Here is an 18084-nt window from a genome sequence, read left to right on the forward strand (position 1 = left end):
ATTACTTATTGTTGTTGAAAGGAGCCGAATTTGTTCGACGAGTTCATCAAGAGTTGGAATCTTGTCCAAGATCCAACTATTTTGGTTCACGTATAAGCGCTATGCCATATCCTCCAGTTAAAACTGACCAACAAGAATTAAATAATGAAGAAAATGAGTCACACATAAGTAACACGAATCACAATTCGCCTTATGATATATCAGACAAATTTAAATGCAAGGTGTGTTATCAAAACGATCTCAACATTTTAGCCTTGCCTTGTAATCACTTAGCCCTATGTACCACATGCTCAGGTTCGGTGAATCATTGCGTAATATGTAGACATCCGTTAATTGGAGTTAGACGAATATATTGGAACTAAATTGTGCTGTGTAAATTCAGACAATTAATATTACTGTAGTGATTTTACTGTTGTTTACCTATTCTTAGAGGTAAAATGAGTGACAGGCTTAATCAACGACGACACGAAGCCGTACGCCGAAGAGAACGAACAGAAATTGATTTCTTTCAACACAAGAAAATGGACAATTCAATGGACAGTCACTTTAAATACGTCTTATATGCAGAGCATTGTAAGTTACTGCCAGAAATCCCTTGCTACAGCTTAGCAGATTTTTCAAAGGCCAGAGAGATCATAACTTCTTCAAATCATTGCTACTTCCTTGAGCTTAAACCCTTACAGGATGATAAATACGATCTCTTCCTTTTAGGAGTCAGGCAGGTTTCTCTATCACATATGACTACTCTCTTTAAACGCTCCTCCTTGTTCATGACTTTCATCGGTTATGTAATTGTACATAAAAACTTTTCCTACAGACTAGCTTTTGTTATTTTTACTGAATTGAATTATGACGATGTGCAATATCGACTAAATAGCCTTAAAAACAAATTTGCATTAAAGCACCTTATTCCATTAGTCAGAACAGAAAGTGTGCTCCAGAGCTTTAACTTTTATGATAAGAAGGCTTTCTTAGTGGCTTCACATAGAAGATCACTTTTACGCACAAGTGCATTCTCACAGACCGCTATAAATTGGTTGAGACGCCAGGCCCATGAGTAAAAACTTCCCTTCTCGCCAGCTTGTCTATACTCATACTGATTTTTCAAAACTTCAACTTTCAGTCCTTTATCTATGCTATGTGCCAGTTTTGCTTTTATATTTCTTGTAAAGTAAAGATTTATGAAATAAATAGTAATATATATAATCGATATATAATAGAAATATATAATCAATTATGTATATATATCTATATGCAGTAGTTATTAGGTTATTTTGATTTTCAAATATTCAGTATTCATTAGTTTGTTTTAATTTTCAGTATACCATGGTTATTAGTTGCTACGTTTCTGTATTCAGTAGACATTTTAGATTCTTTTAGTAAAATAAAGATATTATTATGAAATAAATAGCAATAGATAAATATGAAATAAATATATGTAATCATTTATATGTATCTAACTACATGCAGTAGTTATTAGGTTGTTTGATTTCCAATAATCTTTAGTCTTCAGCTTATTTTATTACTTTTCAATATCCAAAGATTATTTAAATCATTTTAAGCTCAGTATTCAGTAAATAGATTTTTTTTACTATTCAGTATTTTAGGCTATTATATTCTTGTTGAGTTTTCAGTATTGTATAGATATTTAAATGCTTTAATGTTTAGTATTCAATAGTTACTCAGTAGTTTTAACTTCCAGTTGTATTATCTTGTAGTTAATAGTTGTTTAAGTTTTCAGTTTTTGGTAGATATTTAAGTAGTTATTTTATTTTGGAATTATAATTATATTTAGCGCAATTTTATTATTTTTAGACTACTATATATATATATATAATTGCACATTGGCATGATGTATCTTAGTAACCTCCCATATAAATTATATGATAAATCCTTATTAAAGATAGTACACATCTTGTATAGTCTACAGAAATATAAAGATACAATGCTAACATTCAATAGAAAATTGTTAATTAGTACATTATTCCTTATGTATATTATATCTATATCCTTATATATCTATATCCTTATATTTTTAAATAAATTTATTCAATATGTTTAGGTGTCAACTAATTTCAACTAACTAATTAAGTGTAATTTCTATAGGCACTCTATTCTAGGTTACTAAAAGCCTTAAAATAAAATAAAAACTCGATACGTACATGCATCATGCAACCACCCTTATATAACATATAGTGAGAATAACTACTCAAGGCGAGAAAAAGTGACAATGCCTTATAGTAACAGTGGTGTCATCATACACTGATATCTACTAATACTACATGCTACATTCCAATGATCATGCTACATTTCAATTAGTTACCTGAACACATATACCTCATCCCGTCTTAGTGAAAGTAAGACATGCTACTATTATGTGTAGATTCATTGGTGAAAGTCTTCAATCCCTTCTTCATCCAATTGGTCGAAAACATGCGAAGCAAATCAATAACACTCTATCAGGTGCCAACTCCCCATACGGTATGAATAAAAAAACGTAAGGGCAGGTTGGTACCCTACAGAGGTCATCGGTAATCATGCAAATGGGTCAGGTTCCACAACCTAAGAAATCCTTCTAACTCATGCAGCATCAACAGGGATGAATCTCTCTACCCTCCATTACGGACACCTGTGTACAATATATATAGCTATCTACAATTGTACCACGGGTGCCTGGGATGGCCAGTAGCTTAGGATTAAAATCTTCTTGTGTAGGATTCATCAGTATTAGTGAGTACCATCTTCTTCCTCAATGTGCCGTTATGTCGACCTAGTTTTCTACGATCTCATTAGCGTTTTTAATCTTAATGATTAACCCATCTTAATAATTAAGGAGGACCAACACAGTATGTTTTCTCGAGATTCTCCTGTTCCCTCCCACTTTTCTTGTTTTTTTTATTCTCATTCATTCTTTATTACACTGTCTTTCTTAGCCTCACTGGTATAATTATGGGACTTAAAAATCAAGAATTTAAAATTTATTTTACTTATCTACTGAAATTCTTCACTACTTTTAAAATTCTGATACAAAATAGTATGTAACAAAAATATATAAAGTGACTCTAATAAATAATGCAGTTTTCTCTTTACAGACCAAAAAGGTTTGATTGCCAAAGCAGTGAGTATAATGAAATTATCTAAACTGTATTCTTATTTCAGCTTACGTCTGACTACTATTTTTAATTTCTATGCTCAGAGGTAAAAGTATATTCTTGTTAGATAAATATCTAAAATAACATCGTAGATAATTAATCCTATAAATAGAGGCTTATGTTCATTGATGTTCATTCATGTTCAATTAATTGTTTTTTTTCTTTGTTCATTCACACCGTGCATAAAAGCATAGACAAGGTAATATTTAGGGATTTTGCATTGCTATCAGGTAATGAATAAGAATCTTTTATCACCGATAGACTAATCGAAGATCCTATTGCCTCTGCTATCCAGTGACTGGGGTAGAATTCTTATTCCAGGAAAGGTATAAAAGGAAAAAAAAAAGAAGCATGAAGCCGATATAAGCAAGACACATTCACCACACGCACTTAAAACCCAAAACAAAAACCTTGTGGTAGAGTCTGTTTTTATGCTTAATAAAATAAATTAATGTACACTCTAAAACACATAACTCTACCACTATGCTACTATTTAGCTAACAAATAACATTATTCTCTCCAGCTTTGAATTATGTAATGCTAAAACAAAACAAAAAAAAAAGAACCGGACGATGTTATCGTCACAAGTTCAGCCAAAGCTGATATCAAACGAACAAGGACATAGAGACGAATGAACTTTATAGTTTTTAGATACATCACACCACTGCTTTAAGTAAAGTAAAAAAAAATTTTTTCACATATATATAGATTATTGAATCTCGTTAATAATAACTAATCCTTATTAAAATATATTAATAATTGGGATTTGTTAATTAGGGTTAATTAAATGTATTCTTTAATTATAATTATTTACTAATATCATTATTTATATTTGTTTCATGAGTAATTATTGCCTACGGCATGTGAATCGTATGTGAGACTGCGTGGGAGAAGATGCTTCTGAACGATTGGTAAAACCTTCAAACACGTAGTACAAGTATTGGAAGAAACACACGGACGCCTGTTTCATTACTGGATACGTTCACTGACCACAGAATGCAATGTGACGTTAAAACTTAAAAAAAAAATAATATATATATATATATATATATATATATATATATATATATATATATATATATGATGTAAAGTATAGAATAGAGATATACTTATCTAATTAATGAAAGTCTCCTTCTCACACCTAAGAAGTCCCATGTCCCGTATAAACGTTACTTCCAAATATCCGCGCACAAAACGTTCGTGGTAATTCTTCGAACCCTGTAGATTGAATAAGTGAAGAACTAATATATTTCTATACAGCGTTCTTCACTCCTTTGGGATAACGCCCTTCCTGCTATTTACTGATCACTTTCAAGAACCAATGACATTCTAGATTTCCTATTTTCAACCCATATTTGGCGATTGGATTTATTTCCTCCGATTCGTCAACCTCCCAATTATGCCAACCGGGTGCCTATTCACTAGAATAGGGATAACACAATTCAGAATTAACGGAATATCAAAAGTAGCAAATTTTAAACTCTTTTCCTTAGCTCACAATTACTGATCACAATGGAAACACTGTTCTTGTTTTCGCAGTAGCAGTATTCATACAAGCTTCCTGTAATGTTATTTTTAATATCATATCAGCGTCAACGGGAAGTCAGTATCAGCTTCTTGTGGTTTTGTCCACTGCGTGGCACATAGTGATATTCAACCAAACTTTCCTCTATAAACCATTTATGCATGATATGCACATTAAACATTGAATGCAAGTACCCTGCGGTTCGATTCCCCTTCGTCACAAGATCGACAAGCTAAAATCCTCTCTCCTCGTTCCATTGGCTACTTTAAGTACAGAATAGGAAAAAAGAGAGACGATTGCCCCTCATACGGAGAGTTACAAACCCGATTATTGCTCCCCTGCCCCCCCAAAAAAAGTTATGGATATTCGCCTTTGGCCATACTCCTTAGTGCCGGCAAGAAATAAATAATATGTAAATGATTCCACTTCTCTAATTGACTAAATTCGGTATATTCTCTATTTGATACCTCACCTCACCTACTACCAGGCGGAAGTAAAACCACCAAGTGTGGAAATTCCAAGTCTAACAGGGATTGGTTCATTTCTCCGAAGTCCCCGAATAATAAACAACAATCTTTTTCCTTCCTCGCTCCGTTTTTTTAATACACTTGTAACCTCTTAAAATGCACAGAAAGAGGAGAAAGGAAAGAGAAGAACTCACTCTTTATATTGGGTATATAAGCAGAGTAATCATAACTAAATAGGGTCTCATGCCATGTAGACTCAAGGCGTACCAAAGGGCCACCTTCATTTTAAGTCTTTGTGTTTTGTCTGTTTTAATAATTTTTCAAAATTGAAATATAAATTGCACTTCCAATCTATTGCCATAGTCCCCTTGACTCTACATGTTAAATCAATAATAATACCTCTCTCACGTCCCTCATGGACAACTCAAGTCTGTAAATTTCTTATTGCAACCTACTTATGGAAATTGACTTTTAAATTATTATATTCCTGGATTTTCACCTTCAATTGGGGTGACTATATTGTAAATATTCATTCATTCCTATAAGCAACTGAATAAGGTTAATTGCCATGTAAGGCAAAACAAACTCGTTATTTTGTTTATAGATTGTTAATGTCATTTAAATTGCTAAAGTAATCGATTTATTAGTCATTAATCTCTAATCAATTATTAATTCTTGAACAACAACTTCATAATCGTGATATTGGTACAAACATCTATGAAAACAATGAAATAATGTTAAAATAAAATTAACTGTGTTTCTGAGTAAACAATACTAATTCATCTTTAATTGTGTATCGTTCAACCCTAATGAGACCCTATTTCGTTTAAATTGAACTAACATACATCTCACTAAGTTATACGTATTTAACGTACATAAAGCCGTATACAGACTTAACAGTCCTAACAGAACTAAGTTTGAATCTAAGATAGCGTTATAACTGTATCGTTAGGACGATAATCCTGTCAGTTCCTTGTTATTACTAATTAGTCTAAATTATTAATTATCGTTACTTTTGCCCTATGCCCTCTCCATGCACAGAACAGTTCAATTAAAATGTTGATGTTTATCGATTCACTGATTATTCTCAAATCAGTTGTAATGAATTTTGAAAAGACGTGGAACCTGTTAACTATACTGACCTTCTAGGGCATTAATAGATTATTGTACTATTCACTTTTGCTAATGACGCATGATTCAAAATATTATTGATTTTCAATATATGTAGTATTTCAGCTACGTAATTTCTTGCAACGTTGCGTATTCGACCAATTATTAATCTTATTAATGTATAATGTGGTAATTTCATTCAGTAACTTATATGCATGTAGCAAGCAAGTTATAACTGTTCTTTTGTTTTATTTTTAACCTTAATGTAATAAGTCAGTGCCATTCAGTCACAGTAGCATGTTCAAATTATTATCAACTCTTCATTATCTATGTAGTATTTTGTTTAGGACCTTAATTGCAGTTGTAGAAATTCCAAATGTTTCAACACAATGTTCCAAAAGTTGTTAACCATTATTCTTAATATCATACTTCCTTAACTTAACACAGCAGCAATATGTTATAATAATGTGCCACTTCCATATGTTATATGTTATGCCAATTTTTATGATTATTCACTTGATGTTTTTCATACCTAAGTATCCGTCTATTGAGTCATTTTAATGAGGAGACGGAAATTATCATTATATTGCAAATGTTCTTTATCTTATTGTATAAAAAAGGTGAATTACGACTATGACGACAACAAACTCATATTAGTCAACTCATATTATGTGCATGACATACAATTCACATATTTTGCAAAATCTTCATTTAATACGAGGGTCATTCGAAAAGTATTGGTTCCTTCAGCCTGCTTGAGCGCTCGCTTCTTGATGATTTTCGAGGACGAAAATTATGAAGCAGTGGGAATGTGACGCCGGATTCAAAATATGGTTACATTGCTCTTTATTGAAGGAATTGAAAAAGGCTATTTTGGATTAATGTGCAATTACAGGACGGTTTTCTCTTTTAGCTTATCATGAGCTGGTAACAAAGAACGGAACTACGCAAAGCCTCGAAGGTGATTATGGCTGTTTTACTGCGCAAACAATTCATAGGATGTTTACTTATGCTTGGTTACTAACAGGATGAACAATTACAAATTGGTCAACGTGACCCCGCATTTGCGGAAATTTTGGTTAATAGTTAAGAATCTCTGGACCAGTCATAGATAAATGTGGATAATTCTGGAAATCCTGTTATTGAAATCTTCCGGCGGTAACAGTACGCCATCCACGTGTGTGCTGGATCACGCCATAATTTTGGGTGCGGTTACTTGCTAATAGCCAATCAGAATGCAAAGAGCAACAAGTTTCCATATTTGTGAATCTGACGATCAGGATGTGATGATTGATGTGAGGTTTGGGAGTGGCCCTTGCAAAATAATAAAAAGGGACCTCAAGGTCTAGATAATTATTATTCGGGCGGCAACGACGTAGTGACTAGGAGTATAGTAACTCAGACATTCGGGACACCAGATCGCAAGGCGTAACAAGACTTCTATACAAGGTATGTACATGCACCATTGATATTTTGAGTTCAAGTAATAATATGTCAGTCAGCACTGCAAAATGATTCATCAATCGATAGTAAAACTCTCACGACTAAGACTAAAAGTCGCATACTCGTAATTCATTTTTTTTTCATCTTTGCTAACTCAAATACTTGAAAGTCCATTCAGTTATTCAATCTCTGATAATGTAGTCAAATATCAATGAAGAGGCAAATATCAAATTACTTTTGTAAAATGACTAAATTAAATGTTGATGTATACTTCCATTTTAGTTGTATAATAAACTAAATAACTTCAATTTATGTTGTCATTTCCCCTAGGTTAATCCACTTTTCCCATGAAAGTCATGGTGTAATTTGATTATTATATTTTTGTGACATCCACTAACTTATAGTGCGAGTAGATCTCATCTTTGTGTGGAAATTACGAGCAAAATAATTAAAAGGAGTCTGCACATCGTCACAATAATCGTCCCATACAGGTGCAGTAAACGTCAAAGGTTAGTGCATCGTTAGTGCTCCAAAAGATACTAAACATTACCGTTACTGCTATCGTAGTTTACAAGTTATTAATGAACAACTTGGGCTAGGCTAACTTTAAATCTTTCAATTTTTATACAATTTTACGCTGTCAGACAGAAATGAGACAAAACCAGAGGTTAGTGCTCCATAAACTCAGCACTAACGTTAGTGCTATCTCAATTTAGAAGTTATTAATGAAAAAATTGCGCGAGGCTAAATTTAAATTTATCGAATTTTACAATAATTGTCAATCAAAAGGTAGTGTAATCGCTAAATATTAGTGTTTTATTAGTGCTCTAAACATAGTAAGCACTGACGATAACGATATAGTTTAAGAGTTATTAACTCGGACGAAATTAAATTAAAATTTATTGAATTTTACACTGATTGTGTAAAAGTTGAAAAACCTGATTTTATCCCTGCCGTTATTTATTAATAACTCCTAAACTGTGATGGCACTGACGTTAGTGATTAGTGTATTATGGACCACCAACAGTGCACTAAGCTTTGGTGGTTATCCACCTTTGTGGAACAATTAGAGTAAAATTCGATTAATTTAAATTCAGTCCTGCCTGAAGTATTCATGAAATTACAACTACAGTGCTTAGTGTTTTATAGAGCTCTAGAAATGCACTAAGCCCTGGTATTAGTCCCACTTTTGTGGGACAATTGTGTAAGTGAAAAATCTAATTTGAATCTAAATTAGTGTAAAATGAATAGCCTCGCTTTAGTTCTTCATTAACAACCACTAAAATAAGATAGTACAACGTTAGTACCTAGTTTTTTTGTTTTTCTTTTTTGACTGCTAAGGATGCGCTAACCTTCAGTTTTTGTCCTACCTTTGTGAAACAAAGTAAAATTCGATAATTTAAAATTCTGTTATTCATTGGTAACTTCTAAACTATGATAGCACTAACGTTAGTGTTTTGAGTTTTATGTAGCACTAACAATGTACTCATCTTTAGAGTTTGTCCTATCTTTATGGGGAAATTAGTGTAAAATTCAGTAAGTTCCAATACTGTACCATCCGTGTAATTCAATAATAACTCCTAAATTATGACAACACTAACAATAGTGCTTACTGTTTAATGGAGGTCCAACAATACACTGACTAATGTTGTTGATCTTGTTTCTATCTGACAATAAATGTAAAATTCTACAAAAACTGAAAGATCTAAAGTTAGCCCCGCACGAGTTATTCATCAATAACTCCCAAACTATGATAGCACTAACTTTAGAGATTAAATATCACTACCGTTAGAACTTTTTGGAGTACTAACGATGTACAAAAATTCGACGTTTATGCTACTTTTGCGAGACAATTATTGTAAAGTTCGATAAACTTAAATTTAGTGCTGAGTGAGTTATGCACTTATAACTCCTAAATTATGCTAGCACTAACTTTAGGGACTACTGTGTCATAGAGCTCTAACAATGCACTAACCGCTGGTGTTAGTTCCACTTTTCTGGCACAATTACTATAAAATTGTGCGAAAGTTGAAAAATCTAAACTTAGAACTGCCCTAGTTATTCATTAATAACTTTTAAAGTACTATAGTAGTAAGGTAAGTGGTTAGTGCACTAATGTGCACTAAAGAAGCTGTAAATATGTAAAAAAAAAAATAGTAGCATTTGAGAACCGTGCGGGGTTAATTTTAAGGACATAGCATTTTTCATTTTGTAAAATTAAGGCCAAATTTAAAAGCACTAATGACGACGTGTATTGTAATGGTTACTACTTCGTTAATAGGTCTTATTGCAGAACTCCCAACATTAGTGCTTCAACAGTATGGACGCTATAAAATGAAACTTAGGGGATGCTAACTACACGCTAGCTCTTCCCTACAAAAATATTCACAATGAGAGGCTCTAATGTTCGGACTTGGTGCACTAGCAACCACTAGCGATGCACTAACGATTGCACTAGAAGAGATCATTACTGCTTTCGAACTTGGCGGAGAATTTAAGTAGTAAAAAAATTAACGTTTTTCTTTTGGGAGTTTCGTGACATATAAATGGCTATATCTACAACAATAACGAAGTACTAACGAAACTATTAGCGTTTTTAGAAGCACTAACGATGCACTAAGAAATTCCACTATTTTTTCCGTTAGTGCTTAAAGTGGGGCTTATAGGATAATTACTCCCTATCATTGATTTGGTTCTAGAGAATACACTAATGAAGCACTAACGTCATTGGTTGGCACACTAAGAAGCAATATCGATGCACTAATGAAGGCACTGATTTTTCGTTACTGCTTGAAGTGAAAGCAGCTTAAACTTAGCTCCCCAAAGTTTTTTTACTTGTAGCATCTACACTGAAAAAGCACTAACGTTATTGGTTGGTTCACTAAGAAGCACTAACGAGTACAATAAAAGATGTCTTTTGAATTTGGCGGGAATTTCACGCAATTAGAAAATTGTCCATGCATTTTATATGGGAGTTTTGGAACTTATAATTTGCTACATCTACACTAATAGTGAACCATTCACGAAACAGTGTTTTCCAGAAGTCTAACGATGCACTGACGAAAAGCACTGATTTCTTCGTTAGTGCTTAAAGTAGGGATCAAGATCAAGCTGACCACATAGGTTTTCCATTTGTTGCAGCGACACTGATGAAGAACAAACGTTAGGGGATGGTGCACTAAGAAGCACTAACGATTGCACTAGAAGAAGTCATTAGTACTTTTGAATTTGCCGCGAATTTCACGCAATGAAAAATTCCCCATGTATTTCTTAAGGGAGTTTCGTGACATATAATTGGCTATATCTACATGAGTAGTAAAGCATTTACGAAACTATTAGTGTTTCCTAAAAGCACTAACGATGTACAAATGAATGGCACGATTTTTTCATTAATGCATTGCATAGTGTGGAGAGATCAGCGAGGACCATTGCTTTGGCTCTAAAACCTACACTAATGAAACACTAACGTTAGTGGTTAGTGCAGTAAGAAGCAAAGAGGCTGCACTAACAAATGGCACTAATTATTTCGATAGTCCTTAAAGTGAGCCCAGCACCAATTTGAAACCCTAAAGTTGTTTTACTTGTAGCATGTACACTAACGAAGCACTAACGTTAGAGGTTGCTGCACTAAGTAGCACTAACGATGCAAAAATGATTGACACTAATTTTATCGTTAATGCGTTAAGTGGAGACGCAACGTTCATGGACGTGCAATTTCAACACCACTAACGGATAAAATGAAGCACGACCAAGCACCAACGATCAAGCACAAACTGTTTGCATTACATATAAAATTCTACCACAATTAGTGAAAAATAGCGAGGCCAGCCTGACGCTAATTAATTTCCTTATAACGGTGTTATTTGAAGAGCACTAATAGTGAAATCTGAGCACTAACCAGCACTAATGTAGCACAAACGTTTGGCATTAGAAAATCCATTCTATCTCAATTAGGGAAAAAAGCGGGGCCAACTTGACGCTAATTAATTTTCTTATAACGGCGTTATTTGAATAGCACTAACGGCGAAAGTTGGGCACTAACCAGCACTAACGTAGCACTAACGTTTGACGTTAGAAAATCCATTCTATCTCAATTAGGGAAAAAAGGCGGGGTCCAACTTGACGCAAATTAATTCGTTATAACGGCGTTATTTGAACAGCACTAACGTTGAAATTTGGGCACTAACCAGCACTAACGTAGCACTAATGTTTGGCGTTAGAAAATCCATTCTATCTCAATTATGGAAAAAAGGCGGGGCCAACTTGACGCTAATTAATTCATTATAACGGCGTTATTTGAAGAGCACTAACGTTGAAATTTGGGCACTAACTAGCACTAACGTAGCACTAACGTTTGACGTTAGAGAATCCATTCTATCTCAATTAGGAAAAAGGCGGGGCCAACTTGACGGTAATTAATTCGTTATAACGGCGTTATTTGAAGAGCACTAACGGTGAAATTTGGGCACTAACCAGCACTAACGTAGCACTAATGTTTGACGTTAAAAATCCATTCTATCTAAATTAGGGAAAAAGGCGGGGCCAACTTGACGCTAATTAATTCGTTATAACGGCGTTATTTGAAGAGCACTAACGTTGAAATTTGGGCACTAACTAGCACTAACGTAGCACAAACGTTTGACGTTATAAAATCCATTCTATCTGAATTAGGGAAAAAATCGGGGCCAACTTGACGTCAAGTTGGCCCCGAAATTTAAATTGTTCATAACTTTGTTCTTTTGATTGCACAAACGGTGAAATTTGGGCACTAACCAGCACTAACGTAGCACAAACGAAAAGCATTATTTATTTTTCTCCGTCCAAAAGTAGTGGGGCCAACTTGGTACTAATGGTAGCCATTGGGTAGCGATCTATATCAATAACAATAAACATGGGTACTATTTTGATTCTCTGGCACAGGGTGTGCCTAAACTAATTCAACAGTTCCTACAAAGGAATTGTAAACTCTATTTTGTAAATACTGTACTAGTTCAAGATAATCATTCTATCATGTGTGGATATTTTGTATTATATTTTCTGTATTATATGATACGTGGTGTTTCATTTGACAACTGTATTGCAATGTTTAATCATAAAAAATTAAAAAATAATGATAAGCTTGTCAAAAAAACATGTAGAAAACATAATGAAAAAGAAAAAAGTAGATGTTTGTAGATTTTTAGAAATAAATAAATACCAATTTTTTTAACTTTTATATTTTTATTTCTCCATAAAATATCTCTTTCTTACAATAATTTTAAGATTATAATGAAAACATTAAACTTGCTATGCCCTTATTAAGGGTTGTGGATCGCTCATTTTTCCACCAATAATTCAATTGTTGAGCATTTCGATATGCACATGCCGATTTTGATTCTACTTGCTTATGAAGTGAACAAATTTCATTACAAACGGTACCTTGTAATTCTGCTAATGGTGGACAACCTTTTCTTTCCAGATCCACAACGTTTGCTAACGGAAAGATTTTCTTTATCCAAATGGATTTTTGCCCACCTTTACAAAGGAAAGTTGCATCTGATGCACAAAAATCATACATAATATTCCGAATATGTGATACGAGATAGCCAGTCTTACTAGACCACGACAAGCCATGCAAGTGGTTTGTAAGCCAATCGATTTGTTTTTGGCAACCTATTGGTGAATCGTTAAATTCACATGGTACTTTTACGAAACAATGAAAATTTAATGTATCATCACACACAGTAAGACAAAATTCACGTATCACAAATTCATTCGGGGAAATCTTAAATCCTTGTATGTCTACAATATACATTTTATGGCAAACTGAAATTTCACACGAACGTTCCACGGCAACTGGAATAAGTTGTCCAATAAATTCAGTATTTTTTAAACATTCGCCAGTTTTTAACATAAAGTTTGTGATTGAAATTTCACGATGCCGTTCATGAAAAATTTCAAAGAGTTCTACTAAAGTCTTATTATTCAACAAGTGCTTTTCAAGAAAAGTTCCAGGATTATGCTGCATACCACTTATTCCATTTGAGCGTAAGTATACAGTTATCGTTTCTAACACACAATTTTCACTAATGTTTTGTCCACAATTCTCACTATCACAATACATGATTACTAATAGAAGGAAATCTAACGATACACAATTTACCATATGTCCACGTATTTCCCATAATCTTTTTCTAGTAAAATTTTTAATAGAATGGGTCTATATTCGAAGCCCACACAAGATCTCGGAAACATTCAATGAAATTCCATATAATCGCAAAAGGCTGTCCATGCTTTTTTCTGTAAATTGATAACAATTCTTCACGAACTTCAAATTTCGTTACAGCATCTATAGCTTTCCGTTCAAAAGATTCCGTATCCAACACCAAACAATCGTGTGTCCATTGACTGCCGTCTCCGAACCCGCAAGCAAAACAAATACATATATCGTCTGGTTTCCAGTATATTATACAGTCTTTTATACGATCCAATGATGTACGTTCCACAGTACACTCACATGGCAAATTCAAAAATTCTTCCAACTCCCAATTCTCCACCGGGGAATTACTCACTGTTGGTGAAGGTGTAGGGGGATATTCTTCTATTTCATGATCCACATCAAGTAATGAGAAAACTTTTGTTTCCAGTGGCGGAGGTTGCGGGCTCACCACCGGTTGGGGTGAAAATTCTGTTCTCGGTAATACATCCAAGTTGGCCGGGGTAACTTCTGTTTCCACTGGCGGAGGTTGCGGGCTCACCACCGGTTGGCATGAAAATTATGTTTCCGGTAATACATCCACTCTAGACGGAGTAACTTCTGTTTCCAATGACGGAAAGTGCGAGATCATCACCGGTTGGGATACAACCTCTGTTCCCGGCAAAGATAACGATTCTGAGAGATCACTTTCACCTCTTGTACTAAAATGCAAAGGTTTCGGTAAATCCATGCTTTAAAATCAATCTATAACTCCTTTTCACTAAAAAACACTGGGTATTTAATATGCTTCGTCCATCACGTGATATCCCATTCCAACGATTACAATTCCAGAATATTCTCCAACAGCTGTCGTGTTACATGTGATGCATATTAATGAATCCAACTTTATATTAAATTGTTCTACGTGTGTGATCTGCATATTTTATTTCCGAAAGGTTTTTTCTATATTCTGCTTGTCCAATTAATATTTCTTTTTTACCGGAAACATTTATTATATGTAATGTTCTCTATACAACCTCCGGCCGCACTTGTATATATTATGTGTCATTAGTATGCGGAAAAAAGGTGTATCCATTCTTCAAACTGTCAACCGGCCGTGTATTACCAACTGCTAAAATAACAGAAGAGTAAACACTCATGAATATTCATGAATGTTTACTATATGCCCGGAACCTACTGTTCTGGCCGCATTATTTCGACGCTGCCTCGGACACTAGCTTCACTGTGCGTTCCACAGCTTGACTATGGCAAGGGAATGTTGTTGTTAGAGTAGCTGAAGTTCGGATGTTTTCTTCATGCTGCTGATTCGTTATGTTTCATGTGATTGGCGGCTCTGTTAGACATTTATGCCAATTAATCATGCTGTAGTAATTTTCAGCTGTAAAATTTAATTTCGGAACAATGAAGTCACGTGGGCGGCTTGATCTCAGAGTCTTCTCGCTAAGGCACTTCTTTAATCCTTCTCCAGCCTAACGTTCGAATATGCGGATTTTCATCTGCTGTCATCGCTATCAGCAGGTTTCATGATGACCGTAGTATCCGTTTGTTTGTAGAACAGAATGAACTATGTGTTGTAGTTTTCTGGCAGAAAACTATGCTAAACAGATGCATGGCGCCCATTTCGCACGAAGATTTCGCCGTATTGAGAACCAGAGGGGAGCGTATACTTTAACAATGTACTGGCAAAGTAGAAACACATTAGAACTAGGTTTATCAGTACAGATGTAGTGGCGAAGAATACTACAGACCAATGTAAGCCATCGTGAATGTGATAATGGTCCTGATTTTCTGTTTCCTGGAAAGCGTTGGGCACGGTCGTCCCACCATCCAATTTGGTAACCAGGTGTTGAAATGGCAACTCGTTGGTATGAAGAAGGGAAATGAGATGCTGCAGTTCCTTTCCTAGGGATGTTTGTATCTGACTTATTACGCCGTTATCCCATCCTGTGTTCGTTGCATCACCATCGCTGTCGACTCCCTTAAGACTTGACACGTCTTGCTGGTTATTCTCTAAAAGCTCCAATATAAAGTCGGCAATATCCTTGCTAGTGCCTGACAGGTGGGCATGATACAAGTATTCTGAACCGGGCTCCGACAGAACTGTGATGTGTTTTTCTGTAATCTCTCGTCTTCGTAGTTTGCCGTTAATTCTTTCTTGCACAAGAGTTGAACATTTTTTTCCGTCGAAGTAGATACTTGTAATCTCCCGGCCTAGGTGAGCCTTTTCTTTCTGAATCTTCTCACCCAGTTTAACTTATCCTCTTCGTACCTTAGATCTGTCAACAAAAAGATTTTTGTCCTCTGGCGTTATGAGTCTCGCGTCCTGAACTACGGCAGAAACGATCAAAGCAACCTGTCTGTCTGAAGTTCCAGTTCTAAACGCTGCCCCCGCTGTATTTTGGGGCAGCATTTTGAAGACATATGCGCTTTAGGCTATGTTTCCTTCTTGGTCGCGCCTCGAAGTCAGATCCCGACGTGCTTCCTGATTCAACAGCTTCGCTGGATTACCCTGACGATGCCAGTATCTTTAACCTGTGTCTATTCCTAATCCCACTAGTTGATGGACTTGCTTCACAGTCCCGTATCCAGGGGGGTCTAGGGGAGGCCGCCCTCCTAAATTTTGGCTGACCCCCTAAACTTTTTACGATAGACTGGCAAATGAACCATAATATGGTGATGAACTATAATATGATTGCATCGGGCCCCCTAACTTCAGCCGCCCCCCCCCCACATTTTTGGGCTGGCTACAGGCCTGTTGCTTCAACACTTCCAGTGTCCTTCCTGGTTGTCTGTCCCTTAAATCCGCTCACTTTACGGGAAAATATCTTTGACAGAGATGTGCTTGTTCGGATATCAATGTTACCAACGCTCATTTTCCGTCATGTTCTCTGGTGCAAAATAAAATTGAATTCTCGTTTGGAAGCTTGCGTGTCCTCTCACACTTGCAATCTTCGGTGGTTTTACATTTGCAAGACGCAATATCAAAACGAGACTTTACCGCGTGTGCAACAAAACCTGCACGAAGTTTTGCTTCTTGTCCTTGTCGACTGAAATGTTTTTCCTTGGTGCGATACTTATTATAAAATGTTTTCAGCATGTCAAAAACTGAAACCACAGGAATGCTTGCTTTACGCCAAATATGTACAACTCTTTGTCCAAATAGTTTACAAATGTCAGTCAGTGGTAGTTTAGTTACACTTTCGTCACCACTTAAAACACTTCGAAACCAATGATAATGTCACATAATGTCAGCGTACGTGGGTAACTGCACTTCGCTCTTTTCACTTGGAGCGCCAAATAAGGCTCGTTTCACACTTTCCCGCGTTGGTCTGCTATGAGGCTGTTTCTTCATCTTGCTTTCCATTGCTTCCGAACTTGCAAAGCATAGTATACAAAATATCTCTGAATCGTATCGCACTAAGAAGACTGTAACTTTAGGTACAATGCACAAACTCTCTGTCTTAACAGAAACAGTAGCGAACTAAAACCGTTAAAGCTTAAGCTGCAATAAACTGGACTGTTGGATTGGTTGGTGGAAGTACGCAATATTTAAACCACCTCCCAACTTCGAGCGAGAATATTCCTGAAACGTTGGCGTAGGTTCTGGAGCCAACGAGGGGAGCGGATGGTGTCTGGACGGAGCCGGACGTTGCGACGACGATCGAAGAGCGTGGCCAAAGTAAGCAACCACGAAGTTGTGTCGCCTGCCCCTAGATGACATTTGCTGTCGGTGTACATAACAAGTGAAGAGTTCCCCAAAACAAATCGTGTTATATCAAGGGCTATGCCTATAATCATCGTTAACGTGGCATTCCAAACAAAATTTGGACATTAATTCCAAAAACTGTGCTAATATGGCTTTACTTTGACTCATAAACATTTTAAAATTATTTACTGGCATAGCAGCCATAAGGTAACTCTAAAAACGACCACAAGTAGCTTTTCTGTTATTGGTGTTGTGCGTGTTACCTAACCAAAAACATAGAAAGCTTTTAAGTTCGTTGGGGCAGGGTAAGGGGTTGTCCAAAAAAAAAAAAAAAAAAAATCAGTAAGGTCGGTGCCACTAATGGTACCTTTTTCGAACAAGCCGTCATCGAATTTCCAACAAAAGTGCAAAACGTTCCACCCTAACCTAGATGGGCTCGCAAGCAGTTTCACGTTTTTCCCTGCTGGCAGTAGTAGACAGAGAGG

This window comes from Thermobia domestica, chromosome 18 (genome assembly GCF_964235325.1).
Source record: "Thermobia domestica chromosome 18, izTheDome1.hap1.1, whole genome shotgun sequence".
Taxonomy (NCBI): domain Eukaryota; kingdom Metazoa; phylum Arthropoda; class Insecta; order Zygentoma; family Lepismatidae; genus Thermobia; species Thermobia domestica.